The sequence below is a fragment of the Limulus polyphemus genome, unplaced genomic scaffold (genome assembly GCF_000517525.1).
Source record: "Limulus polyphemus unplaced genomic scaffold, Limulus_polyphemus-2.1.2 Scaffold983, whole genome shotgun sequence".
Classification (NCBI taxonomy): domain Eukaryota; kingdom Metazoa; phylum Arthropoda; class Merostomata; order Xiphosura; family Limulidae; genus Limulus; species Limulus polyphemus.
Window position 1 is genome coordinate 3,657 of NW_013666593.1, and position 13,620 is coordinate 17,276.

Sequence of the window (13,620 nt, forward strand, 5' to 3'; positions counted from 1 at the left end):
TTTATTATTTTTATTTATAACAGTATGAAACTAGACATTTCCATGATCCGTTATTTGAATTTTATTACAAAGTAGGATGAAGCTACTTTTATTCATTATATTTATGAGATTTTTGAACCTATTTATGGTGATTGTTATTTTACAAGATGATGATGCTTAGTTTATTATTTTTATTTATAACAGTATGAAACTAGACATTTCCATGACCCGTTATTTGAATTTTATTACAAAGTAGGATGAAGCTACTTTTATACATTATATTTATGAGATTTTTGAACCCGTGTAATCCCTAACCTGTGTGATTTGCTAAGATGGTGCAATTATTATTATTTTAATTAATTTCTTCGTGAACACGGCTTCTTTATTTATAATTCTGGTAACAATGTGTTCCTTACAGATGGACACACTTGAAAACAAGATTTTGTATTTTCGTAAATTCAAGAACGTGATCAAAGCAGATATTTAAGACATATTCTGCATCTTTGCAAATGTCTACTGTTGGAGGGCTTATAATTCAAGAATTCGGGGTTTCATTATTGTGGCATGGTGTGGCCTAGAGGTTAAAGTTCCGGACTGTGAACCCACGGGTCTATAGTTCGCCTCCAGTTGCCATTAGTGCGTTATAAGAATGACAGTTAAATCCACCTCTTTGAATAGAGTAGCCCAAGAGTTGGCGGTGGGTGCTGATGACTAGCTGCTTTCACTCTATCCTATCAGTTCAAAAATAGGAACAGCTAGTATAGATAATCCTTGTCTAGTTAATATAAAATACAATATAAAATATTTTTATTAAATATTACTCCGTGCTGCCTTGCGGGCTAAGATTTCTGAACAAAAGGCCAAGGGAGACAACCTTCACAGAAAACCCCCTGCCAGGGTTATGGTGAAACTGTTGGGCGGCAGCAATGGTGGATTCTACTCAGTTCCTTGGCAGGGACACCAACCGGTGCACTAGCTCTGTTATGGACTTTGACACAAGGTGACTAGTCTCGTAAGTATGTAGTTGCCAAAACTTGGACAGGTGCAGTTATCGGATATAAGGAGGAGCCAATGATATTAAGTTCTTGAGTGTTGTTAGCTGTGAAGAGGATGATGTTGATTTATCAAAAAGATTTAGATCATTTAGTGAGTTGGGCAAATAAATGGCAGATTGGTTTTGATTATAATAAATGCAAGATAATATATGTGGGCTATCATAATTTGAATTATAAGTATAATTTGGATGAGAATACATTTAACAGTGTAATGGAAGAAAGAGATCTTGGTGTAATAGTTGATCAGTCTCTTAAGCAATCCAAGCAGTGTGCTGTTGCTAGTGGTAGGGCAAATAGTATTTTAGGTTGTATCTACAGAAATCTTGCATACAAGTCTAAAGAGATTATGATTTTATTGTATAAGTCACTGGTTAGGCCACATTTGGAGGATTGTGCTCAGTCTTGGGCTCTTTACCTTAGGAAGGATACTGAATTGTTGGAAAGGATTCAAAGGAGGGTTACTAGAATGGTGTCTGGAATGGAAGATTTGCCATATGAGGAGAGATTAAGATTTCTAAAGTTGTTTTCTTTTCAACAAAGAAGAGTTAGGTGGGATCTGATTTGAGGTGTTTAAGATTGTAAAGGGAATTGAAAGTGTTGATGCATCATCTTTTTTATACTTAACGGCGAGAATAGTAGGACTAGGGGACACAAATATAACTTTTGGCAGGGTAGGAGTCATCTTCAGCTAAAATAATGTTATTTTTTAACAGGATAGGTGGCTTTTGAATGAGTTGCCTTCAGATGTTGTGGAGACTGTAAATTTAAGTAAGTTTAAAAGAAAGCTTGAATGATATGAATGATAAGGGCTGACTTTAATATATTTTTAGACATATTTATTTTTTGTTATTTTTTTCAATTAATTTATTTAATAGTTTTATTTTAGTTCAGAGGATGAGTTGATTGTTTTGTAGTTAGACACAAAGCTGCACAAAGGGCTATCTGTGCTCTGCCCACCACGGGTCTCGAAACCCGGTTTCTAGCGGTATAATTCCACAGACATACTGCTGTGCCGCTAGGGGGCTCATAAGATGAGACAGTCGAGATGAGCCAATAGGTTTCTTAGTGTCCATAAACATTATGTTATGTTATTTCGGTCTGAAAGTTACTTCACTAGAAGCATCTGTTAACGGTGGGAGGCCAGTAGGATTTCTGGTAACCAATGGCTGACTTGTTTTTCAAGGGTCTGAAGAGATTGTATAAAAAGTGAATGGTTGAACAGAAAACCCTAGACAACAAAAAAGAAAGTAATCTAAAGAGAGTGTCTACACTCAATATATCTACTTTGACAGGGAAAAGGATGGAAGTGGCGGAAATGATGAACCGGAGTCGTCTGGATGTTCTTTGCGTCCAAGAGATAGAAGGTAAAGGTGACTAGAGAACTTGGTCTTGATTGCAAACTTTATTATGTTGGAAGAGAAGATACGAGTAATTCTATTGCAGAATCCTCTGAGATTTCGGCACACTAGAGAATGGAACACAAGCCATATTCTAACAGCAAGAATATCACCAGAATCATCCAAAATTCAATCTTTAGTAATATTCCAGATTGAAAATATAATGTTGATGGATTTCAATTGGTTAAAATATCAGACAGGTATGTTGGTTGAATGGATCCATAACTAGGAGGCTACGACCATTACTCGCACCCAGATAACTGTGCTGCCACTATTGCTGTTTCCTTAGCAAAGAACACCATGCTTTCAGAAAAGAAAACAAGGTCTTATACATATACAATGACCCATATCCTTTCTTTTGACCATTACAAATATCAACCTCTCCAATGTTACTTTTTGGAGGTCTTCTCTCATTTACAAGTGTTGTACTAGTTGTGTGAGTTTTCAAAGTTTTGTCCCAAGGGTGATATTTTTACATTCACTTAGTATTCTTACGTCCTGCATTTTCATGCATCGGAAGCTGCTTCTTGCAATGAGTCAACAGTAAGGAAGTATTCAAAAAACTGTGTGATTTGATAAATATTTCAGTCTACGTGACTTAAGATATTCCATCACAACCACATAAACCACTGGGTACACCAAATGAAATTTATTATTATGTTTAAACTATGTTTATGAATTTCGTATACTACTTAAAGTTCTCCACTTAAATATTTTGGTTCGAATCAACCAAAATTTCTTGCACTATTCTAACTAGCAAAACCACAGGTGAAACTGCAGTTTTTCCAAAAGTAGCATGAGTCTTACTGTTTCATTCATTTTTCCATGAACATTCACTTCCTTCTGAATATTCCAATGTCAAAATTTAAACATTCTCTCTCCAGTGTAAATGAAAGTAGCACATATTTTCAAATAACACCACAAAGGCCAGTAATCACAGTTAATAACTTTATGTCACTAAATCTTAACAACAGGATCAAGTTATTTATTTCCATTCTGTAGTAGTTTGATTATAGCATTTCTTATGTCATTAACTTATTTGTACTAAATAATGCAAATGACATTCTTGCAACACAAGTTGAAAACTATTTCTTGTCAATTAATATTGTCATTAAAGTATATCTTCTTGCATTCATAACTGATCATACAAGTGCCATAAGTTGTGTGTTTTCATGCTACATTCTGCACTCTGTGTCACAAGTAATGCCTATGCTTAAGGTACTCTTCCCAGAGCTTTTTAAATATTAGTTGTGGCATTCATACATTAGTGGTACCTCTTACTGTATGGTTGGCGATTATAACAGAAATGGTCTTAACTCCTACACAGTGACCAAGATCTGAGCATTCAAAGAATGGAGAGGATCTCACTGTTTGGTGAGATAAGCCATCTGCATTTCCATGATGTGGGTCTGAGTGATAACACTATTACATTCAGACACCAGATCTAAGGTATTGGACCAAGGTGCCTGTTTCAGTGTATTGAAATTTGTCTGTTCATGGTGGTGTAAAAGCATCAATTCAAGATACGGTTCACAAACCAAAACAGAATCTGGGAGTACCTACTTTATTTTAGATACCAACAATCGGAAACAAACACATACTTTCTGAAGACTGTATAATTTTATACTTTAACATTGGTTGTATTGTTGTATCGGTGACAGGATTCGAACCCACGATCCGCAGATTGCGAGTCGAGCGCCCTCATCACCACGCCATGCCAGACCGTCTCAAATGCAGACTTATAGAGCATTCACCTATGTAATATCACACCTATTTCAAACTAACGTGCATGTTTAGCTTAGGTGTTATATACCATAAAACCAGGTTTATCAATAATATTCAAATTATAGTGTTTTTTGCTTTCTTGTATACAGGACTTCCTGGACAAAAAGGATCGAAGGGTGACCCAGTAAGTACATGTTATATGTGATTCACTTGAATATTTGTGTTATAAAATATTTCACTTGATAACCAATGCCTCGAATTTTTGCTTCTGAAAATTTTGTAATCTGCAATATTATAAATAACCAAACATTTTTACTCGCCAAGTGACATAAAGGACACATTGATGAATAAAAAAAATCACCATAGTGTAAGATTTAAAATATATATATATATATAATTTTTGTCGTTTAGTAAGATAAAACGTTTACTTTTATGTGAAAAAATAACCATTCAATGTTCAGGGAGAGTAATAAAGAACAATGAGCTGAAACAAAACTGATTTAGATATTGTTATGAAAAAACACATCAGCAATTCTGGCTAGCAAATTATTGTTTAGTTTTTTAAAGTGTATTAAACAGAATATCTATTACAAATAAAAAAAGTTAAAAAGTAAAAAACACCTAAAAGCTTTCCATAACCATAAGTTAAATAAGTATAATCTTCAGATGCAATATCTATCTACATTGAAGCAGCTTAACCAGACTTTGATTCAGAATCGAAGCCACTAAATATTTGTGGCAGATCAATTATATATTTTGTTTAATTTCAGGTTACACCGCATATAATTTTACATAATAACACAGTTTTATAGTTTTATCAATGCTTCCGTTTAATCAACACAAAATATATTATTAAGATATTCGAACGATCTTTCATCCTGGTTGCACACTGATTGGCTACGTCATCAGGACCTCACTTCCCCCCATGTATTTGTGAACACTCCACTTAGATCTTGTAACGTGTGAGATCATCGTTTAAACCATATATAAAGATATAATGTCACACCATAGTTAGTCTGTGATATAGTGAATAAGAGGTAGAATCTCTTCAATTTTTAATGGGGCACAATAATAGGTGTCTGTCAAGCAGGAGCATCATTCACGAAGGCCATTTCCGTGAACGTGTGTTCAAATACGTCTTTAATTAGAGACTATTAACAGTGGCGATAGAGATGAAACATTTCTGCCACTAGGAAAACTGTGATTACAATCTGTTGGTGGCTGACTGAATGAAAAGACAATCGGTTAGGCTTATAAAGTACAACAGGTATCAGAGTGTGTCCAAATTGACCATTTCTTTCGACCTTACCACGTGAAAGATTTTACAAAAACTATATGGCCTTCGACAATCACTGCTAAAACTGCTTTCCAATAGCAAGGCGCGGCTTCAGTTGTGTTTAAGAGTACAGACTGTGGACCCTGAGTGCTTTGAAGCGTGTGATCTTATCTGGTGAGAAGCTTCTCGCCCTTTTCTGTATTGCTATCAGTATGAATATGGATAAAACAACATTGGGCTCTTAACCCACTTGCGTAGTTCTAGCATTTCAAGCTATTGGAGGTGGTTTAATGGCATGAGTGTCGTCGTGGTAGCAGTGGCTGGGCCCTTTGATTCCTTTTAAAGAGCGAACAATACCAAGAGTTGTACAGTGAAGGATACTGTACATAAAATCTAATGCAACTTATTAGCCATCTACGTGCGATGTAGAAAACTATTGTCACGTATGTGTACAATGTTATACAATAAATTAGATAACATTTCTCGGTGGTGCACTTTTAGAACGTCTTGTCATGTAAACATTACTTGTCTACCTAAATTTTATATTTTGTATATATATATTTCTCTAGTACCTTCAGTTTTTTCGTACTTAGACAAGAAAGTAATAGGTATTTCAGTTTTGTCAGGTATGTAATTATTAGTAAGGGTATTCATGCTGTTAGCCTATGTTTTACTATTTCAGGTTTTCTCGTTGTATTAAAACATGTATATTAACTTTCGTAATAAAGTAATTTATTTAAGTGTAACCTCAACTGAGTTTTTACCTGCTCATCACTTTCAGTTACTTGGCATCAGGGAGATAGATCGAATAATCCTGACCATCGCCGACGAGATTTGTCCAACTTATTGTTAAACAACAAACTATGTGCTCATCTTTTGAATCCGAACAGTTCATGTTTGATACTAAAATGGATGTTACTCATGTCATTAGGAAACTTTAGGTTATTTAGATTAGAAAAATATGTGTTCATTTTAATTTTGGAATTAGCGTTTTAAATGTAATAAACAGATTTTAAACAGTTTTGTATGTTTTACTAGTATTAAGCATCAATAAAGCTTCTTTATAATGTCTGAAAAGGTTTTGAAACAGCCTAGTTAGTAGTCTGCCTTTTAGTGTATATTTTAATCAGATATAAGATGTTATATTGTAAACAACAAACACTTTAAATATTGGACAAATCCTGGTTAATTCTGATGAAAGTGATGTTTTTCTCAAAAAATCACTCAAATTCCATTGACAAAATAGTGTGAATTATAACATATAAATCAGGTAACAATGATATATTTCAAATAAATCACGGAAAACAATGGTATATTTCAGTTAAGTCATGTAACAAGGCCCCCCCCCCCCAGTGGCACAGCGGTATGTCTACGGACTTACAACACTAAAAACCGAGTTGCGATACCCATGGTGGGCAGAGCACAGATAGCCCATTGTGTGTAGCTTTGTGCATAAATTTGAACAAACAACCGTGTAACAAGCAATCTTACATTTAAAAAGCTTTAAACTTTAAAGCTTTCATCTCAATTCAAGATATTATATTTATTTCGTCTTTCACGGCTTTCTTTACAAAACGACCAAGAGAAACAAGTTATTAGCTGTTACAATTAATCTAAATACAAATCTGTCACTGAACCAATAGATTGGTTTACTTACATGCGTGATCCTAAAACAAATAAAAATGAAATAGAATATAACTCAACAGCTGAATCGATATTTGCTACGTCGTATTGATCCTTATGAGAAGTTCCTATTTTATTTTCCTAACTGTATAATTTGATAACTTATTAGCTTTCATTAGATAACAAAATACATTATTTAAAAACACATTAGTTTACATCAGGTAATAAATCCATTTTAAGAAAAACATTATCTTACATTAGGTATAACTTTATATTCTTCCGAAAACGCATTTTCTTACATTAAAGTATAAATCCATTCTTATAAAAACGAATTAGCTTACATTAGGTAATAAATCCATTCTTATGAAATGTATTAGCTTACACTTGATAATATATTAATTTTTACGAAAACGTATTACCTGCGACAAAAACAACCTGCAGGACACACTGTGTGTTAACAGGAGTGATAGTTTAGCAATTTTCTACTTTCTTTAGCTCGGACTATGGTAATCCAAATTATCACATATTTTCGGTGGATGTGCTCTACTGGACTCTTACGTCACATACCAAGTTTCAAGGCAATCCATTGAGAAATACACAGGCTATAATATCTCCAATTTTGATTGAATTTCTTCCTTATTTTTATTCCCAGAAAGTACGGAAACTTTATTTCATAGAAAAACATACTTAACTTTCATGGAATATTTTTTTACAAATCTGGTACACTGATAGATCTTTACAACCTACAATTAGGTGTCAAAGTTATTCAATAAAAACTGCTCCATTTTGACCAAAATTTTACTCGTGCCTACGCAAGAAGTGAGCTAACATTTTTACTACAACTTCACATAAGAGTAAAGGTGGACCGTTTTTAGTTTTTTGTCATTCGGATTAAAGACGGCTGATTTAAAGCAGTAAAACTATAGGGTGGAAGCACGTGCAGATACCGTATATTACGTAAGAAACCCCTTTCTAGGTAAAGACAACAGCTTAAATTAAGTAATAAATCCATTCTTACGATAACGCATTAGATTACGTCACGTAATAAATACATTCTTATCTAACAACATTAGGGTATCGAAACTGGGTTTCTATCGTTGTAAGTACGCAGACATACCGTTGTGACACTAGGGGGCACGTTAGATAAGAAATACATTCTTACGAAAACACATTAGCATCCATTAAGAAATAAACTAATTTTTACGGAAACGCATCACTTTAGATTAGGTAATAAATGCATTCTTATAATAAGTATTAACCTGTATTAGATAATACAACCATTCTTATGCAACCACATTAACTTAGATTGGCTAATAAATTAATTCTTTCAAAAACGCATTAGCTTTCATTAGGTTATAAACCCAGTCTTATGGAAACGCATAAGCTTACATTACATAATAAATCCATTCCTCTGAAAACACCTTACGGGATATTAGGTAATAAATATATTTTTCAGAAAAGAAATAAGCTTACATTAGATAGTTTTATTCAAACGCTTTAGCTTACAGTAGGTAACAAATTTATTCTTGTTGAAACGATTTGGTTTATATTAGGTAACAAAACGCATTAGCTTAAATTAGGCAATAAATATATTCTTATGAAAACACACTATCTTTCATTAAGTAATATATTCCTTCTTAGTTTACATTAGATAATAAGTCCATTTTGATGGAAATGCATTAGATTCCTTTAAGTAATAAATCCATTCTTATATAATTACATTAAATAACAAATTCATTCTTACATAAAATCATTAACTTAGATTGGATAATAAGTTCATTGTTACGAAAAGTCATTAGCTTACATTATGTAATAAATACGTTCTTATGATAAACGTATTAGCTGAAGGCCACATTAGCAACTGTAGTGCGGTTGAAATAGTATAACGTTTTCTCCCGTTCTTTAACTCTTAATTTTTTATAATTACATAAGGTAACAAAACTTAATTGCAATGTAAACGCATTATCTTAGATTATGGAAAAAATCCATTCCTAAACCATTTTTAGATATCCCAAATGACAAAACTAAGTTGAAAGTATGAGAGAAATACACCAAACATAAAAAACTCGCAGTATCTATTGGATTTGTATGTTTTTCTTGAATTTCGCGTAAAGCTACTCATAGGCTATCTGCTTTAGCCACGTTTAATTTTGAAGTGATAGTTTAGAAGGAAAGCCTTACGGACTAACTTTTTTGAATCGAAGGCTAAGGGATACAGTCTTGACAGAAAAAACCCCTTTCAGAGTAATGGTGAAACCGTTGGGACTAACTTTTTTGAATCGAAGGCTAAGGGATACAGTCTTGACAGAAATAACCCCTTTCAGAGTAATGGTGAAACCGTTGGGCAGCAGCAATGGTTGATTCTATTCAGTTCCTTGGAGCTGATACGGTGGTGCACGGCAGGGACACTAGCTCTATTATGGGCTTTGGTGCAAGGTACTGGCTAGTCTCGTGAATGTATGATTGTCAAAATTTGGATAGGCGTAGTTACCGGTTATAAGAAGGGGCCTGAAACTTACTCTGCTAGGGACACCTGTTAACGGTGGGAGAACTATTTAGCCATATGCAAGGACTTCGCTCGCTTTAAGCTTGGCACCTCCAGGCAAGTAGGATCCCTGACGGCCGATGTCTAACTTGTTCTTCGAGGTTCTGAAGGGATAGCATAAAAAGCGAATGGTTGGATATAAAACCATAGAACTGGCAACAAAAAGAAAATATACTTATTCAGAGTGGCTGCTCTCAATGTGTCTACTTTTACAGGGAAGAGGATGAAAGTGATGGAATTAATGAACTGAAAACGTCAAGATGTCTTTTAAATCCAAGAGATAAGATGGAAAGTGAAGGCAGCTAGAAAACTTCGTATTAATTTCAAATTTCATTATGTTGGAGGAGATGATTAGAGTAATGGAGTTGGAACCGTGATTAAGAAAGACATTAGAAAAGTAGCGGTGGAGATTATCAGAGTCATTAGCAGATCGATGACAGCAAGACTTCAAGTGAAAAAGTGTATGTTTTTGTGATATTGGGTTATGTACCATAAACAGGGGACACATGTGAGGAGAAAGATCATTTTAGAGTGGAACTCCAGAAGCTGACAAACATGGTAAGGGATGAAGAGTTTTTACTAATCCTGAGGGACAGAAATGCACATTTTGACAAGACTGAACAGGATTTGAGAAATACCTTTGGAAGTTCAGTTGTGATGTCGGCAGTAAAGAAGGAAAAGATCTCCTAAACATGTACATCAGCAATGAATGGTTGATGGCTAACACATGGTTTTGAGAAGGCATATAGCAAAAGGATACCTATAGGAGCGGTAATGTGAGATCACAGATAGATATGCTTTTAATACAGAAGCACAATGAACATTGGTGAAGGACTGTAGAGTGATTGTGAGTGAAACAGTAACTCTGAAGCACAAGCCAGCTGTAGCAACAACTGTGCTAGAAAATTAAAATAAAAATTTTTATGTTCAAATGAAACATGTATTAAAGTAAGGAAACTGAAGAGATCATGTGGAGAACAAATCGTAGAAGTTTTGGAAGGAAAAGAACCCGTTGGACTATGGAACACGGCAGAACTACCTACAAAAAGAATGAATAACTGGAAAAGAGAAGGTATGTGGAAGGGCAAAGTAAGGTAAGAGAAATAATAGGGAAAAATGGTGATAGAGCAATGTAATACAGGAAACAGTAAAACGGAAGAAATAAATAAGTAGATGTATGCAAAAGTGAAAAAAAGAGTCAAAGAAGGTGGTGAGAAACGTTATAAAAGAGATTTTAGACGTACTGTGTGAGGAGCTGGAGAGTGGTGTATTCGCAGCGAGGAAGAAAATATTTAAAATAGCTAAAAGCAGAAAGCACTCAAAAGAGCATGACATCTGTTAACAAAGGTGGAAAATTAAAAGTAACTGCAGAGGAAGTAAAGAAGAGACAGGGAGAATATTTTCAGGTACTATAGAATGAGGAAAATCTGTTTGAAACACATTTAACATACTATACACCAAATGCCAGAAGTGTTGATTGAGGAAGTGAGGAGAGCAATTGGTAAAGCAAAGGTGGGTAAGGCTGCTGGACCAAATGAGGTTACAACAAATATTTTAAAGGCATTTGGGGAAGTGGAAGTCTGCTGTGTGGCTAGAGTGATCCAAGCGGTGTAGAATGAGAGGAAGATATCAGAGGCATGAGAAGTTTTTATATTAGTGCTTATTTTCGAGAAGAAAAGCAATATCCACGAATTTGGAAATTACAGATGGACAAAATTCTTACCACACTGTATGAAAGTGATGGAGAGAATCATTGAGAAACTGTGAAGAATAGTGGAACCACAGCTAGGGTAAAATCAGTTTAGTTTCCGAAAGGGTAAAAGCACAGTTGATGCTTTATTTATGGTGAGAGAATGGAAAGGAAATTGGAGTATCAACAGGAGGGTATGTGGGCTTCCCTGGACCTTAAGAAAGCATATGACAAGGTGACTAGAAGACTGATTCCACCAGTACTGATGAGATATGGAGTATCAGAAGAAATAGTAGGTGTGATCATATCCACATATATAGTAAAACTTACAAGCATAACAATGTGTTTTAGACTATCAGATGTAATGAAATGAAGTTTGGTTTACATCAAGGTTTGGCACTTCCTGTTCATCACTATCCTGGATTACATCATTGAGCAGTTAGATATGGAAAGAGGTAAGATAAGAAACTGGTTTATGTAGATGATATAGCATAAGGAACGGACTCAGTGGATATGTTGGAGGAAATGGTTTGTAGATGGAACAAAGCACTGAGTATGCATGGAATGAAGATGAGGAGATTAAACACAGAAGTGATGGTAGTTTTGCCAGCAGTGAACTCATTTGAACTGAGGCTGGGTAGAAGAGAATAGTGAGCTAAAAAGAGAGATACAAGCCAAGTCACAAAGTGCAAGGGGGTGTTGCATAGGATTGAAGTGATAGTATTTGATAGACCAAAGAAGTTCAAGAGCCTTTCTTACAAAACCATGTTCAGGCCTGCCCTGCTATTTGGGCAGAGAATTAGGTAGTGAAGCAGTGCCATTTGATAAGGTTGTACGTGGCAGAAATGAGGTGGTGGAAATACATTACAGGTGTGACGTTGAAAGATCACAAACGAAGCACAGAAACTAGACAGGTGAAGGTTTTTAACATAAGAAAGAAGGTGCGTGAATTAAGATGAGGTTGTAGGGGCATGTGCAAAGGATGGGTGAGGATAGTTTAGTGAGATAAGCAGCAAAGAGGAAAGTGAAAGGTAGGCGGCAGAAAGGAAGACCAAGGAAGAGATGGGAGGACTGAATTAAAGAGGGTAGTAGTTAAGTAGACCTAAGTGTAGTGAGCAATAGGTTTAAATGAAGAAGAATTACGAAATGTCCATACCCCGTATGAAGGATTAAGAGAGAAGAAGAAAATGAAGCTTAGAGAGAGATAGAGAAGGCAAATAGTCAACACCACCAATCACCAACTCTTGTGCTACTGAAATCGAATAGTGGGTTGACCCTTCACATTATAACTTATCTGCGGCTGAAAGGGCGAGCATGATTGATGACTGGATTCGAATATAAGACAATAAGATTCTGAGTCGAGCTTTCTAAACCACCAGGCCATGCCAGACCGACCTTTGGGATAACTGTTCAAAATGATGAAGCCACAGTTTAGCTCTTCTTATCGAATTTACCACTGAGAGAAAATGGTGGTTCTGGAGCTGCAAATCATAAGGTCCAAGGTTCGAGCGCTCGATATGCCACTAAACACGGTCCGCACTTTTAAGCATTTTAAAAGTGACCATCACTCTCGATATTCGGTTATGAATAGCTGCTTTGGTTGATACTGTTTTCTTTTAGCATTCTCAGTTCAAAATTAGGGGCTTTGAATCTCTGACCTGGACATGTAGTCTCATTGTCTAATGTGTTGATCTGGTTGAAAATGCGACATACCAAACACGATTATAGGTGTAAAAATAATGGTCTTATTCTTCTTAATATTATATATAGTAGTAGTATTTAGTAAGTAGGTTGAATAATATGTGTGTTGGGCTAAAGATTATTTTACAGTAGGTGTCTATGACTTGTTGACAATAAATTTAAAAATAAACGAATGGCACGCACTTCCCTTGTTTTCAAAATAATATATATATATTCTAACTAGTTAAACGTATCTACAACAAATTATTTACACTATAGAGATCATAGGCATATCATAAACACTATATCTAATTCTCTTCTTCCTGTCAAAAGTCGACTTAGGCCTATTCAATTACTGTAGGATATTAGTTGACAAGCCAAACTATTTTTCTCTATTCCTATTGCATTAGTATTCTGTGTATAATTCACTTACAATTATAGCGTGAGTTACCACAGTTGTATACTGGTCTACCAGTAATCGTCTGGTCCTCGTACTTCAGATATATTTGGTTCCTTTTGTCAAAAGCTGGTTAAATTACTTTACAACTTGCTTTAACAGAATAAACTATACTTCTTATCTCTTTTAAGACTGTTGATTTCACTCTAACATATTAATCGTTATGCCTATATTAACCGTTAGGTGTTACCTC

General features: G+C 35.0%; 1 long non-coding RNA gene across 1 annotated transcript in view; it reads left to right on the forward strand.

The window, feature by feature from the left end:
• LOC111086278 overlaps positions 1-6,455 on the forward strand; it is a 7,389-nt gene extending 934 nt beyond the window's left edge. Inside the window, exons 2-3 of the long non-coding RNA XR_002611006.1 lie at positions 4,306-4,340; positions 6,214-6,455. This is a non-coding gene — a long non-coding RNA (uncharacterized LOC111086278). The remainder of the gene's footprint in view (positions 1-4,305; positions 4,341-6,213) is intronic.
• Positions 6,456-13,620: the final 7,165 nt, after the last annotated feature.